Source organism: Mus caroli, unplaced genomic scaffold (genome assembly GCF_978045245.1).
Source record: "Mus caroli unplaced genomic scaffold, Mus_caroli_1 scaffold_9, whole genome shotgun sequence".
In the NCBI taxonomy this organism is placed as follows: Eukaryota; Metazoa; Chordata; class Mammalia; order Rodentia; family Muridae; genus Mus; species Mus caroli.
Genome location: NW_028227264.1, coordinates 106,970,556 through 106,991,330, shown reverse-complemented (window position 1 = coordinate 106,991,330; position 20,775 = coordinate 106,970,556). Strand labels below are relative to the sequence as shown.

Genomic DNA, 20,775 nt, shown 5'->3' with positions numbered 1-20,775 from the left:
CATTATCTAAAAGCTTCCTGGTGATCTTCGATCAATTGCTCTCATATTGGTCAGTTAGCTGGTGAGCTCTTTAGAAGCTATAGAAACACAGAGACTGGCAACTTAAATCCAGAATAACTCTCCAGGTGATGCCAACTGTAGTAGGTTACCTTTCTGGTTGTAAGTGCTAACCCAGCCGTCTTTCCTAAGCAGAGGGTCCCATTTAGTTTGCATCCTTTGTATGGTTTCTGTCCCAAGAAGATATTTCTAATTTTTCAGGTACAATGTTATCTCAACAACCAACGTTATCAAATAACCCAATCTGCCTTGAGATGTGTGTATTCCTGGGCAGTCTGGCATGTTTCACACTAGAACCATGTGTTTCTCTCATTCCGGTTTCCACGCAGCTGCTGTGTAGAGGCTGAGTCCTGCATTTTGCTTGTAGATTATTAGCTATGAGGTTACAGGCCTGGTGTTTCTAGGCTAGAGGAGAGTGACTTACAAGGGAAAGAAAACAACTGGTGAAAAGAAAACAGAAAGAGGAGAGACACGTAGATGCAGGGAAGAGTGAAGGGGAAGAAACAAGAGTTTTATCATTAAGGCTTGGATATGGTGTGCACTGGAGTCGGTTTGCTTTCTCTCTTTAAAACTTGGGTTCAATATTTGGTTTTGGTTACTTGGGAGAGGAAAAGAGAATCTCTTCAAGTCGTGTTGTGGTTTGAGGGAAGTTAAGCTGAACCTTGGCCACACTATTATCTTTCCTGCAGGGGTTGAACACACACTGCGTTCTCTGCAAGGGGACACTTCTGTGAAATGAAGGGAACCATTAACACTGATGTAAAATGATACATGTTTTAAGTGGAGCTCTCTTTCTAGGTTTCTCAGAGACAATACATGATCTTAGATCTGCAATGGTGAGGACTAGACTATGGGCCACTGTGTTACAGAGCACATCCATGAGCAGCCCTCCTTGTGTCTCCTTCTCTGTGGTGGCCAGTCTGCCTCTGGCTTGTAGAAGCCCTTTTCCTAGGTTTTAAATACTGCAGTGCAGTTAATAGACACTCACAGGAAGCTTCTAGGTAGCACTGAAATTCTTCAAGACAATACTTGTGTGATGCATTTCTCCTTCTTTCTACAATCTAACTTAACAACAAAAAAATATAGGTTACATTCCCATGTATGAGTATTGGCTTCAGGGTCTTGTAGGTTTTCTTCCTTACAGTAAACAAAAGGACCAAATGATACTTTGTGTAGACTCAATGTGGAGCAATCTGTATACGCATCAACTTTGTCCTCCTTATGAATGAATACCAGGCAGAAACCAGTATCCATAAAGGAAACTTTGCTTTCCTTACAGTTTAGGAGGTATTGGTTCGTGACTATTGGCCCCGTTGGTTTGGACCTGTGGTGAAGCAGCATTGTGGTATGTAAGGGGAAACAATCCCATTAACCATTAACGGTGTGGGTGTGGCTGAAGTGTGAAAGAGAAAGGGGGATGGAGACCCACTAGCCTCTCTCTCTCTCTCTCTCTCTCTCTCTGTCATTTCAAGACATCTTTTTTTTGAGTGTTCATAGAGCAAATGGTATAAACAATGGTCATCTAATATGTATATATACAACATGCACAATTAAGAGAGAATGAGGATCTCCATTTCTCCAAACATTAAGGTTTGATTTAATTTTTAATTTCATGTACGTGTGGGTATGTGCACATGAGTACAGGTATCCGTCCATGCAGGCCAGAGGAGGAAGTTGGATTCCTTGGAGCTTTCAATACAATGGACTGTAAGCCATCCAGTGGATGTTGGGAATTGATCTTGGATCCTTTAGAGGAGCTACACGCATTTTTAAAATTAATTTATTTACATCAAATGCTGCTCCCTTCTTAGTCCCCCCTCACAGAGGCCTTCTCCTCATCCCCCCCTTATCCTCTGCCACGGGGTACCCCACCATGGCACATCAAGCCTCTGCCAGGGTCCACTACCCATTTCCAAGGGAACTCTGACAGCTTCCACTAAGCGTTGACATCTCCCAGTAGGCCGTGCTGTCATTTTGCTTTTCCAATTGGTCCCCTGTGGGACACTTGTCTAAATTATACTAGAGTATAAATGTTAATCTCAGATAAAACTTAATGTTGACAAGATAAGAGAAAAGTTAAGGATAACTAAACCTTTTGCACTTTACTAGTAACTTTTATTCACCTCAATAACCAGATATCCATGAAAATGGTTATTAGCCTCACAATTGGAGCAGGTTGGGAGGGGCATCCTGTAGCTGAGCTGATGACTTGAAGCCCACTTCTGTTCCTTAGAATTTCTCCCATGGAATAATATGTGGGGGAAATGGGAGATGGAGATAGTGTCATGAAAGATATTTACAAAAGCCTCCACACTCAGAGGATAAAACTCAGGAAGGTTGAGTGAGTAAGAGAGAAGGTTGGGTCTGGGGACCCCGAGGTTAGAGTGCTGTATAAGCAAGCAGACCTCAAGTTCAGATGCCCAGCATTTATTTCAAACAAAACAAAACAAAAGAAAACAAAACAAAATCAAAGCATGATGAAATGAAACAAAAGCCAGGTGTGGTTGCGTGTGCCTAGACCTGAGTACTATGAAGACAGGAAGACTACTGGAATTTGTCACCCAGCAATCCAGCTCTAAGTTCGCCGAGAAACACTGTTTCAAAGTACTAAGAAAAGAAAGTGTAAATCCCTGATGCTGTTCTCCTCTGGATCAGACACACACACACACACACACACACACACACACACACACACACACACACACATCCCTCCACACACACCTGCACACACACACACGCCTCCACACATACCTGCACACACACATACATGTATACACATACACACTATCATTCACACACATTTCAAATGAAGATAAAGATAAAGATTACCACTTTTATCTTCAATTAAACTATTCAATATTTAAGTCCTCTTTAAAACTGTATAGAGCTGAGTTTTTAATTCAGATGAAGTCTGGGCCTAAATACAAAAAACTAATTGTTCCTAGAATAATAGTGAAGCCTTCTAGACACACACACACACAGAGACATACACATACACATTCAAAAACATACACAAACACAAAAAGACACACAGACACAAATAAACACAGAGACAGACACACACAGAGACATACAGACACAAACACACACAAACACAGACAGACAGACAGACACACACACACACACACACAAGCTTCTTATGTCAAGGAACTAGTTTAGAATTGATTCATAGTCTGATATAGTGGTAGGTTATTTAACCCTGTGTTGAAGAAAATGTCATGCCATTTCTCAGCTATGGGACTCTAGCGTCTACATCATAACCCATATGGCAAATTTTATTCTTATTGTGTTTCATGATCTATGACTTTCATATTTGTGGATAAGAGCCCTCCTTCTATAATACCATATTAATGTTCATGCTTAGAGAATCTTAATAATCTGACAGTTCTTATGTAAGCGATTATTTTATGTAAACAATTATTTTTGTTAGATTTTTTAAGAATTCTGAAGGTCAGAATAACTTTTCTCTAGGAAAACTTAGAGAGGTATGGTGAATAACATCTAAGATGAGATTTCAAGAACCAAATTGGTGTCCACTGTAGAATGCCTTCAATGCCCCCCAAATCTACCCTCAGAATTTCTTATGTGGAATGCAAAAGAGGAAAGAAAAATCTGTGCTCTTTTTTTTTTTTTTTTTTTTTACAGAACCTCATCCCCACACAAAAATATTTCACTATGTGTGATGAATAAGAAAACATTTGAGACTTCTCTTGTGAGCACGAACATCTCAGCAATTGATGACCCCTTCCCACACCCCTGCCCCGTGATAATAAAAACAATACTTCCAGTCTGGTATCTAATACGTTTACTTCCCAGCAGCATAATACCACTTTGGTCAGGTTGAACCACTGCACAATTTTGCAGTTCTTTCATAAAAACAACGCAAAAACAATTGGAGAGACACAATGTACATGCAATGGTGAGAAACGGTACAATCGGCCAATCCTTCCTATAAATATGAAATGCCCTTGGTTCATCTCCACACTGTGTATTTATAAGCCCTTCAATCAGGGGTATTTGTTCTTTCCAGGTTTTTTTTCTTTCTTTCTTTCTTTTTTTTTTTTTTTTTTTTTTTTTTGTAGCACCAAATAGACACAGTGGCTGACAATGAATAATTCTGAAGTCATTGAAACATTTTCCCAAGTAGAAATTTTCTGGATCTGAACTTGTATGCCTGTCCCTGGCTTGATATATTGTAGTTCATGAGAATATGCTATCACATAAGACGCAGTTCTAATCCTATTCTTGTTTCTGATGTGATTTGTAGGCTACAATGAGTTATAATGTACTAATAGCTTTTAGTTACTACCTTACAAACTCAAGATATTTCTATATACAATGATTCATTCATTTTAATGTAGGAGTGTCTCCCCCACCCCCAAAGCCTACAGATAATGCTTAGGCACATGGACCATTGTGTTGAACTTTGTAGGTTCAAATCCCCAACTCTACCAGCTAATTGGGTAACCTTGGCAAAGGCATGCATCAGTGCTTCAGTTTTCCTGTGTGTGAATGGAGCCCAGTGAATACAGTTTTGGAGGGAGGAGCTTTGAAGCTGTAATCTGGTCGAGACTGATGAAATATTAAAACCCTTAAAATTGCCAGCCTCCTTGGGTTGTAACTCTGCTTTATGGCTAAACTATGGGGCAAGTATGAGTGTTTGTGTTCAGAAAGGCGAGCTCACATAAATCTATGCAGGAAGTATTGACTGGTTGCCGTGCAGGGAAGGCTAGCTTTTGTTGCTGTTGTTACTCTAGCATGTATAAGGAGGACCCAGGGGATGATAAACTAGTTAGCCAGAATAAGAGTTCCTCAGAGTAAACCTTAGGATGGGATTGCAGTTAACTTGTTTCTCATTGCATTTCTAGAATCTAGCATGTACAAGGAAAACAGACATATCTGTTAAATAAATAAATACATGTAGATGTTTGGAAGGGAGATGTCGTGTGAGTAATTTTTATCTCAGGTACATTCTAGGAGTCAAAGATGAAAGAAGAGGCATTTGAAAGCAGACGTTTAGAAATGGTGCTTTCAACGACTGTGGGTCCTTTGAAAAATAGAAGAATTATAAGGTAATTTAATATGATGTCACAGCTTAAAAGAAATCTAATGCATAGTGTTCTGTAACCTTTACAAATAAAATTCTACTTAAGAGCCTCCATGCCAAATTATCCATGTATTTTTGTAAAGAACTAGAGAGATTTTATATATATATATATATATATATATATATATATATATATATATATGAATTTTCAATCATTGCTTCTGACTTAAAGGTCCTTGAACCTTTGAGATGTTTAATTTGATTCCAGGATGTATCTTGGAAGAAATTCTGGCTTTAGCTATGACATGCAAAATTATAATGCCCATTAATATATGTTAGTCAGAAGTCAAAAATAATTAATTTAGCCTCCTCTTCAATAATTCACCCATTCAACAAGTCTTCATTGAGTGCCCAGAGTGTACCAGTGCATTTGCAGGACCATAGTTACATTACTTGGTCTGATGGAGTCCCAGTCTAAGGAAGGATAGGATGCTATGGAAAGTCTTACTCACAGGGGTCCCTGAATCCCCAGAGAATGCTCTGTATCTGTGCCTCCATCTCGTTTGAAGCTTAAGTCTAGGTTAGAAGTGCTTACAAGCAAAACCCAGCTGAATGGTGAGAAACCCAGGGACTTAATCACACACCCACATATAGTACTAGATGTTGAAAGAGGTGTGCCATCTTTGGAGTCCTGAATGTACAGCCGTGTAAAAGGAAATAAGATTGGCTTGATGTCACAGTTGAGAACCACCGCATTTGTAAATGGGTGTGATTTGTCTCTAGTCAAGTTCTTTAGAGAAAAACTCCCTTCTTAACAAGCCCCTGAATGCTAGAAATTTTCTTTTTTTATTTAGATCTTAACATTGTCTTGAAAGATGGCGGTGGCTCTCAGTGCTAGAGAATTCCCTATTGATTACATGATTGAGAAACAGGAGAGTCTGTTATTCTTCCAAAGTCAATTGTAATTTAAGCTCATTATCTCCCTGCAGATGTTCTGTTGCAAATGGCTACAGAATCGAAATGTAAATGCTCCAGTGAAAAGACTCAGGAATTCTTTTACCTTTTGTGCTTGTCTTAGAATCACAGCAGGGACAAGGTAGGGAGTTACTTGCACTGTCTATTACCTTGATCAAAGGAAGAAACTGAAATTTACTTCACTGGGTCCTTGTTGAAAAATTACAACCTCTTTTTCCCTAACTTTTAACACCCCATTTATCGTATCTATATTGAACTGCATGGAAGCACAGTCTTTTCTTTTAATGAATGACATCAGACATGTCGGAGACTCTGCATGTGACTCTTGGGAATAGAGAAGTTCAGTACAAATCATAGTGAATTTGTTCTTCCCTTTCCATCTTGCTTCAGGGAAATGTCAGAGATGCGCTGGGGGTTTCTGTAAGTCTTTGGAGGGGTGTGTGTGTCCCTTTTGATTAAAATTCTAGAGAAATACTTACATTTCAATGAGCTAAATTTCACTAAAGAGAACCAGCCATTTGTATGTAAGACCATGGAGACATATAACCTATCCCTTGGCTTCTGTACGTATGATGGATTGCTTCATTTCGACAAACAACCTGGCAAACATTCATCAGCACTACACGTTGTACAAATGAAGCATAAAATTCAAAGACTTCTAAAAAACACCAGCATAAAGTATCTGATTATTTCATGGTTGCTTCTGACAATACTTGTACTGATGTGAAATCATATATTAAGTTTGATATTAACTAAACACTTAACAGCTAAGGGAAAATATATTCATCTTAAACTCCAAATGTATACGATGTACTGAAACTCATTGAAATGACCATTTTCTCATTGTAAGAGTGAGATGGTTTCCTTTTATGAGGGTTTGGTGGCATCTCCTGAATAGCTTTACTATCTTTGTTGAGTGATAACTAAAATATATGTTTATTACAATTTTTTTTTATAAAAATGAGAACTATCTTTCAAACTGAATAATATTCATATAGTCTGCACTTAATTTTTTTTTGTCATGCTTCTCCCTTTTATTGACCTATTTTATATAACATTCTGGGTCCTTGCTGACCCCTCCCCCAATCTCTCTCTAGGGAAAAAAAAAGATATATTTTTGAGGATGGGATTCTGTTACCACAATAAGATAGTGTTGAAATAAATTGGTATAGCTCTTGGTTTTCTGGCTGTTTGTCACCCGGTGGGCGATGCACTATCTAAAGCAGTAAGAAATGGCTATTGACAAGAGTACCACCTGATGGTGTGAGACAGAACATGCTGGGTACATCTAATTGGTTTTGTTTAGTTTCAGGAGGATGGCTTGTGAGCTGAGCTTCACAAATTTCTATGCTAGAGGATTATCTGAAATATCAAATTCTTTGTATCTTGGGGAACTGTTTTCTGCTTTTGAAAAAAATGGACATATTAAAATATTGGACTCTGTTTTGATGATCCATCCATCTGCTTACAGTTTTGGGGTTTTTTTGTTGTTGTTTGTTTGTTTGTTTGTTTGTTTTTGGTATGTGTGTGTATGTGTGTATGTGTATGTGTGTGTACATTTTTGTGCTTATGGTGTTTAAATATCTATTCATTGCATTATGGAAAACCAAATTAGATGTCTAGATGTACCCTAAATTAAAAAAAAATTGTGTGTACAGGAGGTTCTAACAATTCTTTGTGATAGCTAAAAAAGTCTGTCTGTTTATTTACAAATGAGAATGTGCAAAAATGAAACAGATTTCCCCTCAGAGAAAGCAGTGTCTGTCATTTACAATACTGGTATCAGTGGGTACTACATACCTCAACGTAAGAGGGCCAGTACCTTTGATCTTAGACTGTCAAAAATATAAAATTTGTATTTAGGTTACCCACCTAAACTTTGTGTGATATATCCTTGTGGAGAATATCTGTGTGCACATATTATAATTCAGTTTTATAAATCTCCAAGATTTAAAATAGCAACTTGATTTCTATGAAAGCACATTAATGTGTGCAGAATGGGTTTAGACTTCTCCAAAGTTCATCAATGGAAATGAGTAAATAAAATTTAACAAGAAAATATTGAGGACAGGTTACATATATCAAGTGAGGAGGAATTCATAAAACTGAGAGAATCTCTTACCAGAGTAGTGACCCTTGGTAAACAAAGAGCCAAGTTATAACACGTGTACTCCTGTCTTATATATTTTGTGGAACAAATACACATTATTTTCTGTCTGAACTAATATTCGATACAGCCAATGCCTGACTTTTAAAAAAGGATAGCATCAAGTTCCAACCTTCACTGTTAATAAATTAAAAGTTTGCCTAAAATATCCTAAAACAAAAACCAAAAAACCAAAAAACCAAAAACCATTCAGCTGAAGTGTTTGGACATTGGTAGAAATGAAAAAAATAAAAAGCCAACTGTTTCCAAGTTCAGAACAGATTATGTAGGATAAGAACTCGGCATTTTCAGGAGAAGAATGGAGGTTGTAACTAAATCAAATTCCAATTCAGACAGCTCCGCAACATAGACTGTGGAAGGGGTGAGGACAGAGGTCAATGTGTAGGTTCCTTTCACGTGGCCACAACCTTGAACTGATGCAGTTTGAACGATAGCCTAAAGAAGGGTTTGTTAATCTCTGGAGGAGCCTTAGACCAAAGATTCACTTAATCCTAGCCCAGGTGATTTGTTCAAAAGTCACGGACTTTATTCTTACACTGTTTCAGTCTGCAGACTGGAATACTTCTCTCCCTCAATACACTGCGAGTTTCCACTGACATGGATGGAAAAGGTCGGAGTAGGTAAAAAAGCAATGAATGGGGGGCTGGTGCCCAGAGGAGGAAGATGCTGAATTGCCTTGGTAAAGAATGGATACACCATGTGTTCACAGCTTTGTGACGGGTGTCATTACTGGTGTTTTCTTTCCCTTTTTCTGTGTGCTGGGATTCCGGAGCACGGGTTCCAAATTTGTGACTGGCGGATGATTGACCTGCTAGCTTTTCTTCGAGGGCCTGAAATGGGATGGAGTCGGGTAGGGTAGGGTGGGGTGGGAAGAGAGTGGAGAGAATTCAGTGATTAGTATTCATTTTTAAACTGTCAATCACAGTGTGAGTGACTTAGTTACTACTGTTCCATTGCAGTGAAGAGACACCATGACCGGAGAGCCTTATAAAGCAGAGTAACTGGGGGCATTGACCAACTTTGAAGAGAGTATTGTAGCAGGCAGGCAAGTACAAAGCTGGAGCGGTAGCCAGAGTTTTCATTTTATCCAAACAGGTCACAGGAGGGTGGTGGAGACAAATGGGAACCAAGCATTCAAATGTATGAGCCTAATGGGGTGGGTGTGCTGTCTAGTTGTACACCAATTTCACACAGGCTAGAGTCATTTGAGAGGAGACAATCTCAACAGAGAAAATGCTTCTAAAAGATCAGGTTGTAGAGTAGGCTGTAAGGCTGGTGGGGGAGGGCCCAGACTGTTGTGGGTGTTACCATCCCTGGGCTAGTGGCCCTGGGTGCTATAAGAAAGCAGACTGAGTAAGCCATGAAAAGCAGGCCACCAACAGCACTCCTCCACAGCCTCTGAATGAGCTCCTGCCTCTAGGCTCCTTCCCGGTCTGAGTTCTTGCCTTGGCTTCCCTCAGTGGCTTATGATTCAGGATATGTAAGTCAAACAATCCCTTTCCTGCCCAAGATGCTTTTGGTTATGAATTTTCATCACAACAGTGGTAAGTAACTCTTGAGACAGAGAGGGAACCATTCTCATTCACACCCACAGTGAGGATGGCTGGGGTTATTTGGAATGTCATCATTCATACTCAGCTTCCACCCATGGCGGGGCAATGTTATGGAGGAAGTAATTGATGAAGAAGGTAGGCGAAACCACAGCATTTCCACAAAATGAAATAAGGAATTTCAGGTTGGAAAAAGTTCAAATATTTAACATTTCTTCTATCAGTTCTAGATTATTCTAATTCACTCCAGGAAGGCAAAAAAAAAAAAAAATACAAATGCCATTCATAGTGTAGCTATAATTATTACGAGTGCATTTAGTAATGCCTTTGCTGAGATAGGAACCTGCAAAGCCTGTCACTCACCAGGTGGGAGCACCAATATCACTTCTGTGAAGAAGAAATCAAGGCCCTCCCCCAGCAGTGTTCTTCTTCGGATCCCATCTGGGGATGCTGCTCCCCCAGACACCTCCCTTGGAACTGTCACTCATCCCCTAGTGCAGAGTCACTTCTCCCAATCTTTGTTTTTTTTTTTTAAACATGCTATTTTAATTTCAATTAATGCCCCCCAAAATATGCAAAGCAGGTTTTAGAAAAATTGTTCTGCCTACTTTGCACCCACTCTCTGGCTGTACATCTTCTAGTGATGTGCCAGCAGCTCAGGGTAGAGAGTAGACAGCAGACAGGTGAGGCACTGCTGTGGCTCTTATCAAGGCGCCTACCTGCACTGGTGGGAAGCCTGGTTGCATCTAACATTCTAACCACTGCAGCAGCAGTAGCAGCAGTGTCATGACTGAAATGTATTATGAGATAGTCGCAAACGGACATGTGTTAGTGAGTTTGAATTATTTTCTCTCTCTTTCTTAATCTCCTCACGGGGACCTTTGATGGAATTTTAGATTGATGGCTTCCTATAGTGACAGAGCTAGAGACTGATTTTTTTTTTTTAAGTAGCCAAATTATCACGTAGTCATAAGGAATGGGGATCCAAAAGAAGTTTTCATCTTCAGAGTCATAGAGGTTCTCATATACCCTGAAGGTGAGTGGGGCTAAGAAATATACCAGTAGCTAGAGGGTAGCAGACAAATAATATAAGGGTCAGGGTAACTCCTGGGAGGCATGATCGCATCATTTACTCAGAGGATACATGATTCATTTTAAGTGGATTTACTGAGAGAGAGAGAGAGAGAGAGAGAGAGAGAGAGAGAGAGAGAGAGAGAGAGAGCGCACATTATGTTTTAGAGGTCAACTCTTTGGGCTTGGTTTTCTTCCTCCATCTCCTTGTGGGTTCTAGAAATCAAACTCACGCCTGCAGGCTTACACATGGTGAAAATAATTCAGTGGTTAAAAGTGTGAGAGTGAACACCAGCAGGGTATTGTGACTCGTGCCTCTATCCACCAAGACATCTTACTTTTCCATGTAAAACTTCATTTTTATTTTAGCATGAATTTTGTAGAGCAGATTCCTTTGTCAGCTCTCAGAGGGGCAACTGTGCTCCTTAGAATCAGTCTCCTGATCCATGCTTTGATGTTGGTATCTTCTATCTTGTAGGATCAGTGGATATGCTGAAACACATATTGGTGGGTAACTTGGATTGTAAGTGAAGTGAGGGTTTGATAGTCAGTGAAAGGCAAGTGAACCAGGCATAGAGAGACACACAACAGGTTTTCTCTCACATGAGGAACCTGGGTTATGCATACATGACATATACAACATGAACAGGAAAAAATAGGCAAACGGACTTGTTTGAAATACAAAGGCTTCTTCATTGCGAAGGAAACCATGAAGTAAGGAGGCAACCAGAAACTGGGAGAAAATACTCGAAATCACGCATCTGATGAAGGGCTAAGATCAAAAGTGTGTTGAAGAAATCAAGCCATGAGAAATCCGGCCTACATAGGGCCACAAGCCTCTTCCGGTCAGAAAAGCACCTGGGAAGCTAGGGCGCAGGGTCGGCAGACACTCGCCAGCTACCCACAACACCCGCCACAGGATCTTAAGACTTCTGGTGAGTGGAACACAGCTTCTGCTCCAATCCAATTGCACGCGGGACCTGAGACTGCATTAGTTAGGGAAGCAGAAACCGGCCTGAGTAGGGCCACAGGCCTCTTCCTGCTGGACCAGCACCGGGGTACCATGAGCTACCCACGACCCCAGCCACAGGATTTTGAGACTGCTGGTGAGTGGAACACAGCTTCTGCTCCAGTCCAATCACGCAGGACCCGAGACTGCTCTGGTTGGGGAGAGAGAAATCCGGCCTACATAGGGCCACAAACCTCTTCCGGTCAGAAAAGCACCTGGGTAGCTAGGGCGCAGGGTCAGCTGACACTCGCCAGCTACCCACAACACCCGCCACAGGATCTTAAGACTTCTGGTGAGTGGAACACAGCTTCTGCTCCAATCCAATTGCGCGCAGGACCTGAGACTGCATTAGTTAGGGAAGCAGAAAACTAGCCTGAGTAGGACCACAGGCCTCTTCCTGCTGGACCAGCACCGGGGTACCATGAGCTACCCACGACCCCAGCCACAGGATTTTGAGACTGCTGGTGAGTGGAACACAGCTTCTGCTCCAATCTTTAAACAGTGACAACGACAACAACTAACCCCAGAGATTACCAGATGGCGAAAGGTAAACGTAATAATCTTACTAACAGAAACCAAGACCACTCACCATCATCAGAACCCAGCACTCCCACTTCGCCCAGTCCAGGGCACCCCAACACACCGGAAAAGCTAGACACGGATCTAAAAGCATATCTCCTGATGATGATAGAGGACTTCAAGAAGGACTTTAATAACACACTTAAAGAAATACAAAGGAACGCTGGTAAACAGGTAGAAGACAATAAAGAGGAAGCACAAAAATCCCTTAAAGAATTGCAGGAGAACACTGCTAAAGAGTTACAAATCCTTAAAGAAAAACAGGATAACATAATCAAACAGGTAGAAGTCCTTACAGAAAAACAGGAAAACACATCCAAACAGATGATGGAAATGAACAAAACCATACTAGACCTGAAAAGGGAAGTAGACACAATAAAGAAAACCCAAAATGAGGCAACACTGGAGATAGAAACCCTAGGAAAGAAATCTGGAACCATAGATACGAGCATCAGCAACAGAATACAAGAGATGGAAGAGAGAATCTCAGGTGCAGAAGATTCCATAGAGAACATCGGCACAACAATCAAGGAAAATGTAAAATGCAAAAAGATCCTAACTCAAAACATCCAAGAAATACAGGACACAATGAGAAGACCAAACCTACGGATAATAGGAGTGGATGAGAATGAAGATTTTCAACTCAAAGGACCAGCAAACATCTTCAACAAAATTATAGAAGAAAACTTCCCAAATCTAAAGAAAGAGATGCCCATGAACATACAAGAAGCCTACAGAACTCCAAATAGACTGGACCAGAAAAGAAATACCTCCCGACACATAATAATCAGAACAACAAATGCTCTAAATAAAGATAGAATACTAAAAGCAGTAAGAGAAAAAGGCCAAGTAACATATAAAGGCAAGCCTATCAGAATTACACCAGATTTTTCACCAGAGACTATGAGAGCCAGAAGATCCTGGACAGATGTTATACAGACACTAAAAGAACACAAATTCCAGCCCAGGCTACTATACCCAGCCAAACTCTCAATTAACATAGATGGAGAAACCAAAGTATTCCACGACAAAACCAAATTCACACATTATCTCTCCACGAATCCAGCCCTTCAAAGGATAATAACAGAAAAAAAACAATACAAGGACAGGAACCACGCCCTAGAAACAACAAGAAGGTAATCCCTCAACAAACCTAAAAGAAGACAGCCACAAGAACAGAATGCCAACTTTAACAACAAAAATAACAGGAAACAACAATTACTTTTCCTTAATATCTCTTAATATCAATGGACTCAACTCCCCGATAAAAAGACATAGACTAACAAACTGGCTACACAAACAAGACCCAACATTTTGCTGCTTACAGGAAACTCATCTCAGAGAAAAAGATAGACACTACCTCAGAATGAAAGGCTGGAAAACAATTTTCCAAGCAAATGGTATGAAGAAACAAGCTGGAGTAGCCATTCTAATATCTGATAAGATTGACTTCCAACCCAAAGTCATCAAAAAAGACAGGGAGGGACACTTCATACTCATCAAAGGTAAAATCCTCCAAGAGGAACTATCAATCCTGAATATCTATGCTCCAAATACAAAGGCAGCCACATTCATTAAAGAAACTTTAGTAAATCTCAAAGCACACATTGCACCTCATACAATAATAGTGGGAGACTTCAACACACCACTTTCACCAATGGACAGATCATGGAAACAGAAACTAAACAGGGACACAGTGAAACTAACAGAAATTATGAATCAAATGGATCTGGCAGATATCTACAGAACATTCTATCCTAAAACAAAAGGATATACCTTCTTCTCAGCACCTCATGGTACCTTCTCCAAAATTGACCACATAATTGGTCACAAAACAGGCCTCAACAGATACAAAAATATTGAAATTGTCCCATGCATCCTATCAGATCACCATGGACTAAGGCTGATCTTCAATAACAAAATAAATAATAGAAAGCCAACCTTCACGTGGAAACTGAACAACACTCTTCTCAATGATTAAGGACTTTTTAGAGTTCAATGAAAATGAAGCCACAACATACCCAAACTTATGGGACGCAATGAAAGCATTTCTAAGAGGAAAACTCATAGCTCTAAGTGCCTCCAAAAGGAAACTAGAGAGAGCACACATTAGCAGCTTGACAACACACCTAAAAGCACTAGAACAAAAGGAAGCAAATTCGCCCAAGAGGAGTAGACGGCAGGAAATAATCAAACTCAGGGGCGAAATCAACCAAGTGGAAACAAGAAAAACTATTCAAAGAATCAACCAATCAAGGAGCTGGTTCTTTGAGAAAATCAACAAGATAGATAAACCCTTAGCCAGACTAACTAGAGGGCACAGGGAAAGCATCCTAATTAACAAAATCAGAAATGAAAAAGGAGACATAACAACAGATCCTGAAGACATCCAAAACACAATCAGATCCTTCTACCAAAGGCTATACTCAACAAAACTGGAGAACCTGGATGAAATGGAGAAGTTCCTAGACAGATACCAGGTACCAAAGTTGAATCAAGATCAGGTTAATGATCTAAACAGCCCTATATCCCCCAAAGAAATAGAAGCAGTCATTAATAGTCTCCCAACTAAAAAAAGCCCAGGACCAGATGAGTTTAGTGCAGAGTTCTATCAGACCTTCAAAGAAGATCTAATCCCAGTTCTTCACAAACTATTCCACAAAATAGAAACAGAAGGTACTTTACCCAACTCATTCTATGAAGCCACAATTACTCTGATCCCTAAACCACAAAAAGACCCAACAAAGATAGAAAACTTCAGACCAATATCCCTTATGAATATTGATGCAAAAATCCTCAATAAAGTTCTTGCTAACAGAATCCAAGAACACATCAAAACAATCATCCATCCTGACCAAGTAGGTTTCATCCCAGGGATGCAGGGATGGTTCAATATACAGAAATCCATCAACATAATCCAGTATATAAACAAACTCAAAGACAAAAAACACATGGTCATCTTGTTAGATGCGGAAAAAGCATTTGACAAGATCCAACACCCATTCATGATAAAAGTCTTGGAAAGATCAGGAATTCAAGGCCCATACCTAAACATGATAAAAGCAATCTACAGCAAACCAGTAGCCAACATCAAAGTAAATGGTGAGAAGCTTGAAGCAATCCCTCTAAAATCAGGGACTAGACAAGGCTGTCCACTTTCTCCATACCTATTCAACATTGTACTTGAAGTCCTAGCCAGAGCAATTCGACAACAAAAGGAGATCAAAGGGATACAAATTGGAAAAGATGAAGTCAAAATATCACTCTTTGCAGATGATATGATAGTATATATAAGTGACCCTAAAAATTCCACCAGAGAACTCCTAAGCCTGATAAACAGCTTCGGTGAAGTAGCTGGATATAAAATTAACTCAAACAAATCAATGGCCTTTCTCTACACAAAGAATAAACAGGCTGAGAAAGAAATTAGGGAAACAACACCCTTCTCAATAGTCACAAATAATATAAAATATCTTGGCGTGACCCTAACTAAGGAAGTGAAAGATCTGTATAATAAAAACTTCAAGTCTCTGAAGAAAGAAATTATAGAAGATCTCAGAAGATGGAAAGATCTCCCATGCTCATGGATTGGCAGGATCAACATTGTAAAAATGGCTATCTTGCCAAAAGCAATCTACAGATTCAATGCAATCCCCATCAAAATTCCAAATCAATTCTTCAACGAATTAGAAAGTGCAATCTGCAAATTCATCTGGAATAACAAAAAACCTAGGATAGCAAAAACTCTTCTCAAGGATAAAAGAACCTCTGGTGGAATCACCATGCGGGACCTAAAGCTCTACTACAGAGCAATTGTGATAAAAACTGCATGGTACTGGTATAGTGACAGACAAATAGACCAATGGAATAGAATTGGAGACCCAGAAATGAACCCACACACCTATGGTCACTTGATCTTCGACAAGGGAGCTAAAAACATCCAGTGGAAGAAAGACAGCATTTTCAACAAATGGTGCTGGCACAACTGGTTGTTAACATGTAGAAGAATGCGAATCGATCAATTCCTATCTCCTTGTACTAAGGTCAAGTCTAAGTGGATCAAGGAACTTCACATAAAACCAGAGACACTGAAACTTATAGAGGAGAAAGTGGGGAAAAGCCTTGAAGATATGGGCACAGGGGAAAAATTCCTGAATAGAACAGTAATGGCTTGTGCTGTAAGATCGAGAATTGACAAGTGGGACCTCATGAAACTACAAAGCTTCTACAAGGCTAAAGACACCATCAATAAGACAAAAAAACCACCAACAGATTGGGAAAGGATCTTCACCTATCCTAAATCAGATAAGGGACGAATATCCAATATATATAAAGAACTCAAGAAGGTGGACTCCAGAAAGTCAAATAACCCCATTAAAAAATGGGGCTCAGAACTGAACAAAGAATTCTCACCTGAGGAATACCGAATGGCAGAGAAGCACCTGAAAAAATGTTCAACATCCTTAATCATCAGGGAAATGCAAATCAAAACAACCCTGAGATTCCACCTCACACCAGTCAGAATGGCTAAGATCAAAAATTCAGGTGACAGCAGATGCTGGCGAGGATGTGGAGAAAGAGGAACACTTCTCCATTGTTGGTGGGATTGCAAGCTTGTACAACCACTCTGGAAATCAGTCTGGCGGTTCCTCAGAAAATTGGACATAGTACTACCGGAGGATCCAGCAATACCTCTCCTGGGCATATATCCAGAAGATGTCCCAACCGGTAAAAAGGACACATGCTCCACTATGTTCATAGCAGCCCTATTTATAATAGCCAGAAGCTGGAAAGAACCCAGATGTCCCTCAACAGAGGAATGGATACAGAAATTATGGTACATTTACACAATGGAGTACTACTCAGCTATTAAAAAGAATGAATTTATGAAATTCCTAGCCAAATGGATGGACCTGGAGGGCATCATCTTGAGTGAAGTAACACAATCACAAAAGAACTCACACAATATGTATTCACTGATAAGTGGATATTAGCCCAAAACTTAGGATACCCAAGATATAAGATACAATTTGCTAAACGCATGAAACTCAAGAAGAATGAAGACCAAAGTGTGGACACTGTGCACCTTCTTAGAATTGGGAACAAAACACCCAGGGAAGGAGTTACAGAGACAAAGTTCGTAGCTGTGATGAAAGGATGGACCATTTAGAGACTGCTGTATCCAGGGATCCATCCCATAATCAGCTTCTAAACGCTGACACCATTGCATACACTAGCAAGATTTTGCTGAAAGGATCCAAATATAGCTGTCTCTTGTGAGACGATGCCGGGGCCTAGCAAACACAGGAGTGGATGTTCACAGTCAGCTATTGGATGTATCACAGGGCTCCCAATGGAGAAGCTAGAGAAAGTAACCAAGGAGCTAAAGGGATCTGCAACCCTATTGTTGGAACAACATGATGTACTAACCAGAACCCCGGAGCTCTTGTCCCTAGAGGCATATGTATCGAAAGATGGCCTAGTCGGCCATCAATGGAAAGAGAGGCCCATTGGACTTGCAAACTTTATATGCCCCAATATAGGGGAATGCCAGGGCCAAAAGAATGGGAATGGGTGGGTAGGGAAGTGGGGGGCGCTATGGGGGACTTTTGGGATAGCATTGGAAATGTAATTGAGGAAAATATGTAATAAAAATATTAAAAATTAAAAAAAAAGAAAGAAATCAAGCCATTCTATAGCAAGCTATCAACAGTTAATCAAAAGGCAGCCAAAGCACTTAGATGATTATTTCTTAAACTAAGATAAGTAGCCAAGAGAGAACAATGATAGACAGACAGACAGACAGACAGATAGACAGTAGATAGATAGATAGATAGATAGATAGATAGATAGATAGATAGATAACTAAATAAGCTCATTATCATGAACTATTGGGAAAGTGAAGTTGTAAACCAAAAAGAGATCTCTTGGCTCCTCAAATGGCTATTTAAAAGGTTAAAAAGGCTAAACAGTGCAGAGAAAAGGGAGACCAATGTTGGTGGGTACATTATTTATGGTTTAGGACTGTCATTGTGGGACAGCAGTTTAGCGGCTCCTTCTACGCCAGCCATGCTGTTTGGTTTACACTGGCTCTACATTTTGAAGGTGCGAAATATGGTAAGTCCAGTTTGTTTGTTTTTACTCTAGAGTTTGTTTGAGCAACTTGAGGGTGTGGTGGCTTGAAATGTTTAGGATTATTGTTTATAATGTTGTCAAAAATGTCATTGGCATTTTACAGCAATTGCATTGAATCCTACAGGATCATATGCTATTGTGTTACTTACAAGAACTAACTTTAAATTTTTTGTGACAGAAAATGAAAAATTAGCAGTTATTCTTGTAATGAATGAGGATGGTGTCCTGCTTTGGAGGTGATTGGTGAGGTTGGATTGGACATAGCTAACTCTGAGCAGTGTGAAATCGAGTCTCCAGGAAGTTCCTGAATACGAGGTAGAATCAGCAAACATTTGGTACAATGAGCAGTGACATCGTGTTTCAGTGTGATGAGGATGAAGGGGTGTTGAATTCCATATTTTTTGTCTGCATATTGCCCTATCATCTGCCAGTTGTGGGATGCTACATATGTATATATATGCATATATATATATATATATATATATATGAATTATGTCTCTCTCTTGTAACTTAGAATTCAATGAAAATGGATCCAGCCAACATGGGGTTATTAGGAAAATTGTTTAACTTGTGTGAGTCATTCAGAGAGTTCTTGCTGGTATTAATTGTGTCGTAATCTTTAGCATTCTCATTGCATCTGCTCCAGTTTTCTGCTTGAGGGACTCTAGATTCCTTATGGTAACTTTTCTCAGGTTGGCCTATGGGTTCTACTGTTCACAGTATCTAGGTCAGTGTTTTGGGATCTACTGTTCTCAGTGTCTAGGTCAGTGTTTTTGGCAACAATTCCTTGCTACTAACAGGAGGTAGAGAAGGATTTCAGAAGTGACAAAGTAAAAGAAACAGAGGTCTACAGGGCAAGGGAAGGGTCAGTGAGGCAGCTGACAAATGCCGGACACCGTGCTCTTTTGTGGTGGATTCATAGCTGATGAGTTCTTCATCCTCTCCTTGCCCCACAATGGAGCGCAGGATCAGGCGTTGGTCTCAGGATGTTTTTTGGAATATTAATATCTGAAAAAGTGTAAGTGTTCCTCTTTATTTTTAATCTTTGAAAATCAGAGTGAAAATCCAAATGTATACATGAAGTCATGTTTTTAAAACTAAACAAATCTGTAATAACCAAATAAACATAGCACTTTCTCAAAAAGCATGCTATGTGATGGCCAGCCCTATAATCATATTTTCTGTTTGGATTTCTTTAATGTAATGGCAGAATATTCCTGTTTTTGCATTTTTGGAAATGCAGTCTAGTCTTCTCACTTAACAAACACAGAAGTGAGAATGAAAAACAGATTTTAGTTCAGCAGAATTTAAAACTCAAGAAGGTATAAAAAGACAATTCTCTCCTGTATAGCTTACATTCAATATGGTTTTCTTTTTTATCTGCTTCCCGTTTTGTAGTGACTTCATAATATCTATATTCTCAGCACATACTACATCTTATTTTGAAAGCATTACATGTTCTATTTCATTTGATACATAGTGAGATGGTCTTCTGACAAGTGTTTTGATTATGTGGTCTTTGAATGTTGACCAAAAAAATTCAAGATTTGTTTCCAGTTGAATAGATTTGGTAAGCCTGAAAAAAATTAAAAAAATCAACTAGTATAAATTATTAAGTGTTGCAAGTCCTTTTTGACCCTCTAAAGATCAAGTTAATTAAAAATTAAGCAAGAGCTAATGTAGTTCCTTTTGACTGAATTCACCATAAAATCCATGGGTGACATGCCTTTGGTATGTCTTGATTGTTCTTCACATGATCACTACCATTTAATCTCAAGGGGGTAGGCACTGTGCTCTGCAGTAGCTCTCTTGATGGGCATAGATACAAAGGTCATGTTCAAGCGAACATAACTCTACCACATCTATGTACACAACAAGATAGGACAGTTTTTTTTTTCTGATTAATTATGTAAGTCTTGGTAATGGGCCATAGGAAATCCTGAGGTGACTTAATGAAGACTGAACAGGGAATAGAAATACAAACGGCTTCATAGGACCAAACTGTGTATTTTCAAAGATAATGGGAGCAGTAAAACATGGCAGTTTTCAGTGAGGTCTAAGAGATCAACCTGTTGCTTTCAAAATACCCCTGAGCAAATTTACTCAGGGCTAATGTCATAAATCATTCTGGAGAAGAGGGATGAATAGCTTGCATTAACAGGGATGGAAGAAACAATAGTATTAG

At 39.6% G+C, this 20,775-nt stretch overlaps 1 protein-coding gene across 5 annotated transcripts in view; it reads right to left on the bottom strand.

Annotated features, from left to right (window-relative positions):
* Positions 1-3,845: 3,845 nt before the first annotated feature.
* Positions 3,846-20,775, bottom strand: part of Lin7a (lin-7 cell polarity scaffold A) — a 147,313-nt gene continuing 130,383 nt past the window's right edge. For all 5 annotated transcript variants that reach the window (XM_085843135.1, XM_085843134.1, XM_085843136.1 and 2 more), the window contains one exon: positions 3,846-9,076. The gene's annotated coding sequence lies outside the window, so the exon portion shown is untranslated. The remainder of the gene's footprint in view (positions 9,077-20,775) is intronic.